Genomic DNA, 13487 nt, shown 5'->3' with positions numbered 1-13487 from the left:
TAGCTGATAATACACTATAATCAAGAGAAAAAATAGCACCAGCATCAACAGGGAATTGAGAGTTATTTGTTAGACTTGTTCTTTTAATAATATCTGTCTGGAAACTTTTCACAGAAATACAAAAAATAAGTTTTATTGAATATTGAATCACCCAGTCTCCCCATCAAAATATTTTCCAGTCTTATGCCTTTTCTGGCCTTTAAAATTGAAGATGAGTAAAAATTGTTCCTGGTATAAAGGTATGGTTTTCAGTATATTTATCGCCTTTCCATGAAGTCAGGAAGGGGATATAAATTGTGTTTCGTATGTCTGGCCTGTGATCTGTTCGTGTATCATTTCCTTTACCTTTTGTCAGGGCTCCTAATTTTGGTAAATTATGAGAATACCTGAACAATTTTGTATTCCTGGATGTCAAGGACAAGGACAAGGTCACTGTTAATGCTACTGTTTATCTCATGCAGCCCAGGACAGATTCAGTTCATATTCACAATTGGTCACACCATAACATCACACCCACAATTGGTCACATCATAACATGGCACCCACAATTGGTCACATCATTACATCAGTCACATTTAGTCACACCATAACATCATACCTGCAATTGGTCACACCATAACATCAAAGCCGAAATTGGTCACATCATAACATCACACCCACTATTGGTCACAGCATAACACCATAACATTACACCCACAATTGGTCACAGCATGACACCATAACATCACGCCCACAATTGGTCACAGCATAACACCATAACATTACACCCACAATTGGTCACATAACATTACACCCACAATTGGTCACATCATAACACCATAACATGGCACCCACAATTGGTCACATCATAACATTACACCCACAATTGGTCACATAACATTACACCCACAATTGGTCACAGCATAACACCATAACATTACACCCACAATTGGTCACACGTCACCAGCCAATCAAAATACAGGATTCCTGATAGTAGATAGAGAAGACTTCGTCTCGGCTATTTTGATTCTTAAATGATTTAAAATAAATTTGAACCACGTGTTTCAGCTACATGGATCCAGAAAAGTTTCTGTATATATAAAATTTAAACAGCGCTGAAAATCGGAAACGGCCTGAACCGTGAGCGTACCGTGATGCGAGATCAAATTACTGTGAACCGAACCGTGCCATTTATACTGTGATATACCGTACCACCGTTGCAGCACTATTATGATGTGAACAATTGTGGGTGTGATGTTATTATGTGACCAATTGTGGGTGTAATGTTATGATGTGACTAAATATGACTGATGTAATGATGTGACCAATTGTGGGTGTGATGTTATGATGTGACCAATTGTGGGTGTGATGTTATGATGTGACCAATTGTGGGTGTGATGTTATGATGTGACCAATTGTGGGTGTAATGTTATGATGTGACTAAATATGACTGATGTAATGATGTGACCAATTGTGGGTGCCATGTTATGATGTGACCAATTGTGGGTGTAATGTTATGATGTGACCAATTGTGGGTGTGATGTTATGGTGTTATGCTGTGACCAATTGTGGGTGTGATGTTATGGTGTTATGATGTGACCAATTGTGGGTGTAATGTTATGGTGTTATGCTGTGACCAATTGTGGGTGTAATGTTATGAACTTAAAAGTTAAAAGCTATTTCATGAACCCCTAGACAGATTAGTTCATATATATTTACTCCATGACATGGCACTCTAATGTCCTGTGCTTTAGATTTGTTTCCATGTGCCTCAATATCTAGTAAGCATCTCCAGTGTTATTCAGTGAAGTAACTGTCAGCTACTACAAGGAGACATGCCCCAACAAGAGTGATGAACCCAGCAATCTTAATAGAGTAGATATCATATTATCAAAACAACAAACAATATATCATAGCCCAGATATCATATTATCAAAACAACAAACAATATATCATAGCCCAGATATCATATTATCAAAACAACAAACAATATATCATAGCCCAGATATCATATTATCAAAACAACAAACAATATCTCATAGCCCAGATATCATATTATCAAAACAACAAACAATATCTCATAGCCCAGATATCATATTATCAAAACATTGTTATTAGCCCACCATCATCAGATGGTGGGCTATTCAAATCGCCCTGCGTCCGTGGTCCGTGGTCCGTCCGTCCCTCCGTCCGTCCGTCCGTCCGTCCCTCCGTCCGTAAACAATTCTTGTTATCGCTAATCCTCAGAAAGTGCTGAAGGGATCTTTCTCAAATTTCATATGTAGGTTCCCCTTGGTGCCTAGTTATGCATATTGCATTTTGAGACACATCGGAAAACAACATGGCTGACAGGCAGCCATCTTGGATTTTGACAATTGAAGTTTGTTATCGCTATTTCTCAGAAAGTACTGAAGGGATCTTTCTCAAATTTCATATGTAGGTTCCCCTTGGTGCCTAGTTATGCATATTGCATTTTGAGACAAATCAGAAAACAACATGGCCGACAGGCAGCCATCTTGGATTTTGACAATTGAAGTTTGTTATTGCTATTTCTCAGAAAATAATGAAGGGATCTTTCTCAAATTTCATATGTAGGTTCCTCTTGGTGCCTAGTTATGCATATTGCATTTTGAGACCAATCAAAAAACAACATGGCCGACAGGCAGCCATCTTGGATTTTGACAATTGAAGTTTGTTATCGCTATTTCTGAGAAAGTACTGAAGGGATCTCTCTCAAATTTCATATTTAGGTTCCACTTGGTGCCTAGTTATGCATATTGCATTTTGAGACCAATCAAAAAACAACATGGCCGACAGGCAGCCATCTTGGATTTTGACAATTGAAGTTTGTTATCGCTATTTCTGAGAAAGTACTGAAGGGATCTCTCTCAAATTTCATATTTAGGTTCCACTTGGTGCCTAGTTATGCATATTGTATTTTGAAACCAATCGGAAAACAACATGGCCGACAGGCAGCCATCTTGGATTTTGACAATTGAAGATTGTTATCGCTATTTCTCAGAAAGTACTGAAGGGATCTTTCTCAAATTTCATATGTAGGTTCCCCTTGGTGCCTAGTTATGCATATTGCATTTTGAGACCAATCAGAAAACAACATGGCCGACAGGCAGCCATCTTGGATTTTGACAATTGAAGTTTGTTATCGCTATTTCTCAGAAAGTACTGAAGGGATCTCTCTCAAATTTCATATGTAGGTTCCCCTTGGTGCCTAGTTATGCATATTGCATTTTGAGACCAATCGGAAAACAACATGGCCGACAGGCAGCCATCTTTGATTTTGACAATTGAAGTTTGTTATCGCTATTTCTCAGAAAGTACTGAAGGGATCTTTCTCAAATTTCATATGTAGGTTCCTCTTGGTGCCTTGTTATGCATATTGCATTTTGAGACCAATCGGAAAACAACCTGGCCGACAGGCAGCCATCTTGGATTTTGACAATTGAAGTTTGTTATCGCTATTTCTCAGAAAGTAACGAAGGGATCTTTCTCAAATTTCATACATACGTTCCCCTCAGTGCCTTGATATGCATACTGCATTTTAAGACCAATCAGAAAACAACATGGCTGACAGGTAGCCATCTTGGATATTGACAATTGAAGTTTGTTATCGCTATTTCTCAGAAAGTACTGAAGGGATCTTTCTCAAATTTCATATGTAGGTTCCCCTTGGTGCCTAGCATTTTGGGACCGATCGGAAAACAACATGGCTGACAGGCAGCCATCTTGGATTTTGACCATTGAAGTTTGTTATCGCTATTTCTGAGAAAGTACTAACAGGATCTTTCTCAAATTTCATATGTAGGTTCCCCTTGGTGCCTAGTTATGCATATTGCGTTTTGAGACCAATCAGAAAACAACATGGCTGACAGGCAGCCATCTTGGATTTTGACAATTTAAGTTTGTTATCACTATTTCTGAGAAAGTACTGAAGGGATCTTTCTCAAATTTCATAAGTAGGTTCCCCTTGGTCCCTTGTATTGTATTTTTGGACCAGTCTGTCCTGAAAACAACCTGGCAAACAAACAGCCATTATCGTTAAATCTCAAATTTCTTATATAGCTTGGATTCCCTTGTTTGAAAAGTACTGGAGGGATGTCTCAATTTGCACAGATTAGTAAAATGAAGGGAAAAGTAGAGAAAAGATCAATCCGACATGGAACCTATGAAGATCATTCAATGGTGGGCGCCAAGATCCCTCTGGGATCTCTTGTTAGCCCACCATCATGAGATGGTGGGCTATTCAAATCGCCCTGCGTCCGTGGTCCGTCGTCCGTCCGTCCGTCCGTCCCTCCGTCCCTCCGTCCGTCCCTCCGTCCGTCCGTAAACAATTCTTGTTATCGCTAATCCTCAGAAAGTACTGAAGGGATCTTTCTCAAATTTCATATGTAGGTTCCCCTTGGTGCCTAGTTATGCATATTGCATTTTGAGACCAATCGGAAAACAACATGGCCGACAGGCAGCCATCTTGGATTTTGACAATTGAAGTTTGTTATCGCTATTTCTCAGAAAGTACTGAAGGGATCTTTCTCAAATTTCATATGTAGGTTCCCCTTGGTGCCTTGTTATGCATATTGCATTTTGAGACAAATCGGAAAACAACATGGCCGACAGGCAGCCATCTTTGATTTTGACAATTGAAGTTTGTTATCGCTATTTTTCAGAAAGTAATGAAGGGATCTTTCTCAAATTTCATATGTAGGTTCCTCTTGGTGCTTAGTTATGCATATTGCATTTTGAGACCAATCAGAAAACAACATGGCCGACAGGCAGCCATCTTGGATTTTGACAATTGAAGTTTGTTATCGCTATTTCTCAGAAAGTACTGAAGGGATCTCTCTCAAATTTCATATTTAGGTTCCACATGGTACCTAGTTATGCATATTGCATTTTGAGACCAATCAGAAAACAACATGGCCGACAGGCAGCCATCTTGGATTTTGACAATTGAAGTTTGTTATCGCTATTTCTCAGAAAGCACTGAAGGGATCTTTCTCAAATTTCATATGTAGGTTCCACTTGGTGCCTAGTTATGCATGTTGCATTTTGAGACCAATCGGAAAACAACATGGCCGACAGGCAGCCATCTTGGATTTTGACAATTGAAGTTTGTTATCTCTATTTCTCAGAAAGTGCTGAAGGGATCTTTCTCAAATTTCATATGTAGGTTCCTCTTGGTGCCTTGTTATGCATATTGCATTTTGAGACCAATCGGAAAACAACATAGCCGACAGGCAGCCATCTTGGATTTTGACAATTAGGTTTGTTATCGCTATTTCTCAGAAAGTGATGAAGGGATCTTTCTCAAATTTCATACGTAGGTTCCTCTTGTTGCCTAGTTATGCATATTGCATTTTGAGACCAATCGGAAAACAACCTGGCCGACAGGCAGCCATCTTGGATTTGGACAATTGAAGTTTGTTATCGCTATTTCTCAGAAAGTAATGAAGGGATCTTTCTCAAATTTCATATGTAGGTTCCCTTTGGTGCCTAGTTATGCATATTGCATTTTGAAACTAATCAGAAAACAACATGGCCGACAGGCAGCCATCTTGGATTTTGACAATTGAAGTTTGTTATCGCTATTTCTCAGAAAGCACTGAAGGGATCTTTCTCAAATTTCATATGTATGTTCCCCTCAGTGCCTAGTTTTGCATATTGGGACCAATCCAAAAACAACATGGTCGACAGACAGCCATTATCGCTAAATCTTAAATTTTATATATAGCTTCCCCTTGTTTGAAAAGTACTAGCTATAGAGGGCTGTTTCTGAATTTACACAGATAAGTAAGACTTAGAAGAAGGGAAAAGTAGAGAAAAGATCAATCTGACATGGAACCTATGAAGATCATTCAATGGTGGGCGCCAAGATCCCTCTGGGATCTCTTGTTTTAAAGTGTTGATCTGTATTTAATCCGATATCATTGATATCACTGCATATATAGAAGTTTTATTAAAAATCATATCTATTGTAAATGCTTTGGTTTCAATGAGTTTTTCGTTTTATAATGAAAATGAAATAATTCGGAGACCAGATTTGTCAGGTGTGAAGACAATTCCTTGAGAAGGATATATACATCGAAATTAAGACAAGATATCAACTGAAATAATTTTCCATGAGATTTCAAGTTTGGGGGGGATGAGATTTGAACAGGAATTCTAGGTTGTTCACCACCGACATGGAGGATAGTTTGATGACTTGTACCACTTGCATCGACTAACTTATTGGGAAGCCATTGATTGCCAGCATCACTGTTTTCACTTGATCAGGTCCATGAATTTCTTGATTGAGAAAGTCTTTGTTCTTGGATTCATGCACGACTAGAATCAGGTTTACCCTTGCCATCTCCACTGGCTGTGAAATGTCATAGGACTCCTGATATCGCGCTTGATGGCGTGCACTAATAGCCAATACGAGTAGAGCGGTATGCTGCATAACGTTTCTAGTCATTAACAAGCCTGCAATTCACACTCGGTTGGGTCACTCCTGGATAACGATCAGGCAAGCAAAAATAGTCAAGTTCACCCTCCGCACATCGGCGGCTCGCCAGCAATGGTTGACTGCGTTTCCATTTCTCTTGTTTTAATGACTTTCAGGAGCGATGGCTATGCCAATCTGATCACCTCGGATTCGGATAGACAGACAGAACACGTCTGGTATTCGACTTTCACAGTATACATGTGCCTAGATGGTTGATTTTCTTTAGAAAAATGAAAAGATGAAATATTTTCAAAGAATATAAATGGTATTAGAATTTTCATTGAAAAATTTATGATTAACTTAATGTTTCATGAATCTTATTTGAAATGGGAACTCACATAAAATCCTCTGTAAGGAAAAATAGAAAAAGCTGACATGATTCAGTGTGATTTAAAGAAATCAGTTTTTTTTCCAGATTTATAACAGAAATTAATAAAAAAAATTGTCTTTCTGTACAAAGGTATTTTTTATTATTGGTTCTTGATAAAAAGGTAATATTCTAGGTAATGTGATTTATTGCCATTCAGGTAAAATTATATTGTGTTTATTTGGACAGAGTGAACATTTTTTTTTTAGGAGAAACCGTTTTTGAAATAATTGAAATATTTTTACAAGAAAAATTTAATGAATTAAGACAGAATATCAAGAGAAAAAGATGCCAATATTGTGTGATGTTTTAATTAATAATTTTTTACTCCATATGATAAATTATCGAAGATAGGAGATATTTACTGGGTGTGATGTATCACTGACACAGGCGATGAGGATCGAGGTACCCACCAAGGCGCTGATCAGCGAAAACGGAGCTGTACTTATTCTATATTTAATAGCGTTCTGTATTGTTTACCATGTAATGAGAATATATTGGAATTTCAGAGACCAATCTTGAAAGGAAAGAAATATTACAGTTTGCAGGGTATCTTGAAATTCAAATGTCTAGAAACACATAAGAAGATTGTTTTTATGTTGTTAATTTATTAGAGTTTTTGTGTACAATCATTTGTTTGTTGAATGTTAAAAACATCTAGATTCATTTCGCTGATTGTTAATTTATATTGTTTAGAGATTTCAGCACCAATGATAAGATAATTTTTTTGCTTGAAACGAGAAAGTTAAGTTAAACTAATTGCTGGATGTGGAATTGAATTGACAAAAAAGCAAATAGAACTCGAAGAATGAACTTAGAGTACAGCGATCTACTTAGAGAGTATCCAATCTTTGATTGGGCTCATGCAGAGTACTGTGAGAAAATCACAATGAAAAATATTACTACAGCATGCGAGGTGCGATTTGGTAGATTTTAGTTGTGTGTGTTTTGAATTATATATGTTTGAATTTGTTGTGTATAACCACTTATAACTGTAACTGATCGTCTTAAGTGTGACAGATCGGCCTTGCATGTGATCCTATGAATTATTTACATAGGATCTGCATGAGAGACAAACTTTGTAAGTGTGAACTTTGAACTGAAAGACAAAATGGTTTCATCACACACTTTACTGCGAATGCTGCGGCCACAGACACACTCGTACAATGATAGGTAAAGAAAGTTAAAGTATCTGTAACTTAGATGAATTTTTTTTTTGAAATATGATATCCTTAATTCAAATTAAAGTATGAATATTGGATAAGTAGAGATAGTAATAGTATCTATAGATAAAAATGTTATTGAAATATGATATCCTAAATTCAGATTAAAGTATTGATTATAATAGATAAAGTAATTATATCAGGCTGTTTAAGAATTTGACATTATGAAAATGTCGCCACAAAGTAGAACATTATCCATGCAGCTGTCAATGTGAATACTGACAAGATCCAAATTACTGAAGGTTTGTACAAACTCTTTAACAATTCAAAATGTTAGATATGAATAAGTAAGGTTCTATATCTCTAGATGTATAGATGAAAAATCACCACCTTTATTGAATAAAAATCACATGTTTGAATTATCTGTTGATCAGATCCCTGTATATGTCTGCATCACCTTTTTTTCAATCCAATTAAAACCAAATTACTTTGAATTTCATCACATGCTTGAAATTTTATAATCATTTTCTTTTTATTTTCTGTGTTGGATAACTCTCATAACTTTCTTGATGCCTCTGTATTTGTTGAACCTGCACTTTACACTGCCACTGTAAATATTAAGTCTTACAGCTCTTCAATACAAATGGATGGACTACGAATTTATATTTCTGCGTCATCCTCAGTTGCATTAAAATAACATTGAGAGAGAGAGGCTGTTTTAGTAATTATAGTACATATGTATTTTGATTTGTAAATTTATAACAGTCATTGTCCGTAATTTTATCTGAAGATCTTGTTTCTCTGAAACTTCTTATTTTCATAATTATGTAATTATTTATGTTTTACTGAGCTGTATTTTGGTTTGACAATTTTTGAATGAGGTAAATCTTGTATGGAGAGCTTCCGAAATTGTTTAAAGGTAAATGAAAAACTGAGCATGACTGGGGATGCAACATTTACCCTTGGACATTAATCCCTAGTGGTGTCAGGGTGTGTAGTTGGTGTATCCAGTAGGATACAACATTTACCCTTGGACATTAATCCCTAGTGGTGTCAGGGTGTGTAGTTGGTGTATCCAGTAGGATACAACATTTACCCTTGGACATTAATCCCTAGTGGTGTCAGGGTGTGTAGTTGGTGTATCCAGTAGGATACAACATTTACCCTTGGACATTAATCCCTAGTGGTGTCAGGGTGTGTAGTTGGTGTATCCAGTAGGATACAACATTTACCCTTGGACATTAATCCCTAGTGGTGTCAGGGTGTGTAGTTGGTGTATCCAGTAGGATACAACATTTACCCTTGGACATTAATCCCTAGTGGTGTCAGGGTGTGTAGTTGGCGTATCCAGTAGGATACAACATTTACCCTTGGACATTAATCCCTAGTGGTGTCAGGGTGTGTAGTTGGTGTATCCAGTAGTATTGCAGCCATTTCCTGTTGGGGGTAGATTCAGACGATGAACAGGGTGGTACAGAGAATGTCAATAATTTGGTATTCTACATCCCACAGTGAATGATAAGAGGTTGAAATGGAGTGCTACTGGGCTGTCTCAACGTTGTCTAATGTCTCGTAGGTGTTCTGCAATACAGAGATGAAATTCATGTTTGGTTCCTCCAACACTGTTTGCATTTAAAGCATGTGATAGGTAGACAAGGTCGTTTGTTTAAAAGTAGTTTCTATGAAAGTTTGTCAGAATTGTTACCATGACATGAAGTTATGATCTCTTAAGCAGTTGATTGTACAATTCTTGTTCCATTTCCAGATCTTAAGCATTTTGATAAAGTCATTCGTCACTTTGGCATTGGATGTACTGAAATTAATTGTAATTGTAATTTTCTTCTTACAAAATAAGGTTGTATTGGAAAGGAAAAAAAGTTTTGACCTATCACCTTGATACACAATGCAGAACACAAATGGAAAATGTTTTTGTGAATTGTTAGATACCGGGTGATCAATGCAGGCTCTTGATTCCAAAGCAATATTTATGATTTGTCAAATATAGTTCTCCCTTGACATGCATTGAAGATCACAAATTTAAAATGCGTTAGATACCAAGTGAGTGATGCAGGCTTATTGGGCCTTTTGTTTGGATAGCAATATTGAAGATTTGTGTAAAATTTACACCTTGACATGCATCTAAGGTCATAAATGTAAAATGTGTTAGTGAACAGCGTTAGATACCAAGTGAGTGATGCAGGCTTATTGGGCCTCTTGTTTGGATAGCAATATTGAAGATTTGTCTAAAATTTACACCTTGACATGCATCTAAGGTCACAAATGTAAAATTTATCAGTGAACAGCGTTAGATACCAGGTGAGCGGATAACAAACAATATTGATAATTTGTCTGGGATAGTTACACTGGAGTAATATGTCAGCAAAATTAAGAATAAATGTTCCGAATACCTGATTGCAAAAAAGAAAAGAGAAAAGGGATTTTCTGATATTGGGTGCATTTGAATATTTAAGTAACTTCATTTTTTCGGAATTTTGAATTGCAATTTTTTAATGAAAAATAACAATTAAGCATTGGGATTATTATGTTCCATACTGTCAAATACAGATAAAATGATGGCAAAATATGTATTTGCATAATGATAGTTATTTTGAATAAAGAAGAAAAGAATTTAACATACACTGTTCCTGACACAGAATTTTAGTAATTCTTATTTTCCCCTTTTCTCTCCATGTAACATGCAAATGTCTTTTGTGGTTAAAATTCATACCATGTGTGTTGTGTACAGACATTCTCGGTGTGGAGGAACAGCTTGCGTGCATGCTATTCACTCGAAATCCTGTTAATGTTGTTCTGCCCGAATGCACAGCCAGAGAATTCCTGTAATCAGGCTACTGAGTTAGATAACACTGTAACCCGATCTCCCATTGGCTGTCCCTTGGTTCACAATCCAAGGTTTTGTTCCGCTCCGATGAATGTCGCGCTTCACATACTACCTGATTAGTGAAGGCTGACTTACCCCTACATATATTCCATAATTAGATTTCCCAGTCTTTTTCTCAGCTTGCTTGGGTGAAATTCAATATTTTGTACATGTATCTTATTTAAATTTGTATTGAGTGGTAGAGCAGACTTTTGTTAGACTATGAGGTGTTGGTGAAGATACAATTTCTATACATTGTAGTGCAGGATTGTCGGTAGTGGCTGGCTGGACACAAGCTGGGTCGCTGGTCACTGAAGCGTAACACTGTCCCACCAAAGTCAGTGATCGATGATACTACTTCACAAGCTGAACTAGCATGCCCCCATGTAAGTTTCATTTTTTATATTTGTAGTCCAAACTCACTGTTAGTAGTGAAATGTCTGTTATAATTGTTTTCTTTCATCACTTTTGATTTTCATTTCAGGTAATGTGTCCTTGTTTGATCTTTCACTCGTCTTTTTTCATAGACATGTTGAGTACTTGGAAAGGAAATTTGTCAGATTTATAAAAAAAAAAAAAAAAATTGTAATAATACTTTGATTGATAACTAGATTGCTTATAGTTTTGTACAGTTGCTTCAGGTAACAAAATTTTCTCTGTCAAATAAGACAATAATTAATGATTTGATTTGTTTTCCCAGTTTCTATGAGAATGCTATAATACATGAATAAAAATACATGTGCATTTTACTTCATCAAGTATAATTAAATAAGGAAGTTTACTTTGTTAAATCATTACAATTTAATTTAATTTTGGAAGCTGTTTTAAAATGATCGTGTACATACATCATAATGGAGACTTACATAGAATCTATAGATAAAGGGGAAGGTTTAGTTAACAATGTAAAGTTGTTTTGTGGTATACATGTCCCTGGTGGTAGGACATAAATTATAACCTGCTATACCCATTTCATGATCGTAAAAGGTTACTAACTATCATGTCTTTATCTCTTTTTCTTTTCCTTCAAAATATTTTTTTTTTTTAAGTTTTAAATTGTCCCTGTTGACAATGCCTTCTCTTTTGTCGTTGAGTTGAACATTCACCCACTGTGAGGAAGGGTGTGGGTTTTGTCCGCAGTCTTTAAGCATGGTCTTTGATACTCACTGCAACTTGATGTAGACTTAAGTGGGATGAAGAAGGAAAAATAACTGGTCCATATAACTGGTCCCATGGTTCCATTCAGTAGACACCATCCCTAAACATAGCTTGAATCGATCTTACCTGGATTTGACATGATTTACATGGCATTGTCAATGAAGCAGTACTCTTCTCGATTACCTGGTCTTAGCCCTTTTAGTGCTGCATTTTCTTTAATGTTAGTGCTCTTGGCTCGGTATTTTTAGGTCATTTGACGAGAAGGGTCAGGATGACCTATAGTCATCGTGCTTCGTCCGTCATCTGCAGTGCGTTAACTTTTCACATTTCCAACTTTTTCTCAAGTTCCACCAGTGGGACTGAGTTTCAACTTGCCTGAAATGATGCTGGAATGGTCCAGACCAAGCGTTATTATTTTTGCAGTCCACAATCCTAACCGGCCACCAAAATGGAAAACACATTTTAAACTTCTCCAATTCAATTGGTGCCATTGAGCTGGAAGGGGATGTAAGGAGGGGGAGCCAACAAAATGTTGTTATTTTTCTGTCTCGTAAAAACTTTGACATGGCAGTCATGGTGGCCATTTTGGTCCATCAGTAATTATTATCCCCTCGCGACGAAAGTCGGGGAGGGGATATAGCGTTCCGTTCGTACGTACGTATGTTCACTTTTTGTCAGCGCTCTTGCGACTTCATTTTTGAACGGATTCTGACCAAACTTCATATATGGGTCCAGCATGGGAATACCTCGAACGAGTTCGTGTTTCAGGGTGCCAAGGTCAAGGTCAAGGTCACTGTTACTATTTATAGAAAATCTTTGTCAGCGCTCTTGCGACTTCATTTCTGAACGGATCCTGACCAAACTTCATATATGGGTCCAGCATGGGAATACCTCGAACGAGTTCGTGTTTCAGGGTGCCAAGGTCAAGGTCAAGGTCACTGTTACTATTTATAGAAAATCTTTGTCAGCGCTCTCGCGACTTCATTTCTGAACGGATCCTGACCAAACTTCATATATGGGTCCAGCATGGGAATACCTCGAACGAGTTCGTGTTTCAGGGTGCCAAGGTCAAGGTCAAGGTCACTGTTACTATTTATAGAAAATCTTTGTCAGCACTCTTGCGACTTCATTTCTGAACGGATCCTGACCAAACTTCATATATGGGTCCAGCATGGGAATACCTGGAACGAGTTCGTGTTTCAGGGTGCCAAGGTCAAGGTCAAGGTCAGCGTTACTATTTATAGAAAATCTTTGTCAGCGCTCTTGCGACTTCATTTTTGAACGGATCCTGACCAAACTTCATATATGGGTTCAGCATGGGAATACCTCGAACGAGTTCGTGTTTCAGGGTGCCAAGGTCAAGGTCACCATTACTATTTATAGAAAATCTTTGTCAGCACTCTTACAACTTCATTTCTGAACGGATCCTGACCAAACTTCATA

At 37.2% G+C, this 13487-nt stretch overlaps 1 protein-coding gene across 4 annotated transcripts in view; it reads left to right on the top strand.

Annotated features, from left to right (window-relative positions):
• The window catches only part of LOC117314841, a 97731-nt gene that overhangs the window by 17406 nt on the left and 66838 nt on the right, over window positions 1-13487 (top strand). For all 4 annotated transcript variants that reach the window (XM_033868951.1, XM_033868957.1, XM_033868956.1 and 1 more), the window contains exon 2: window positions 11151-11275. The gene's annotated coding sequence lies outside the window, so the exon portion shown is untranslated. The remainder of the gene's footprint in view (window positions 1-11150; window positions 11276-13487) is intronic.

Source organism: Pecten maximus, chromosome 16 (assembly GCF_902652985.1).
Source record: "Pecten maximus chromosome 16, xPecMax1.1, whole genome shotgun sequence".
Lineage (NCBI taxonomy): Eukaryota > Metazoa > Mollusca > Bivalvia > Pectinida > Pectinidae > Pecten > Pecten maximus.
Note: the sequence above shows the minus strand (reverse complement) of the source record. Positions and strands in the feature narration are given on the sequence as shown.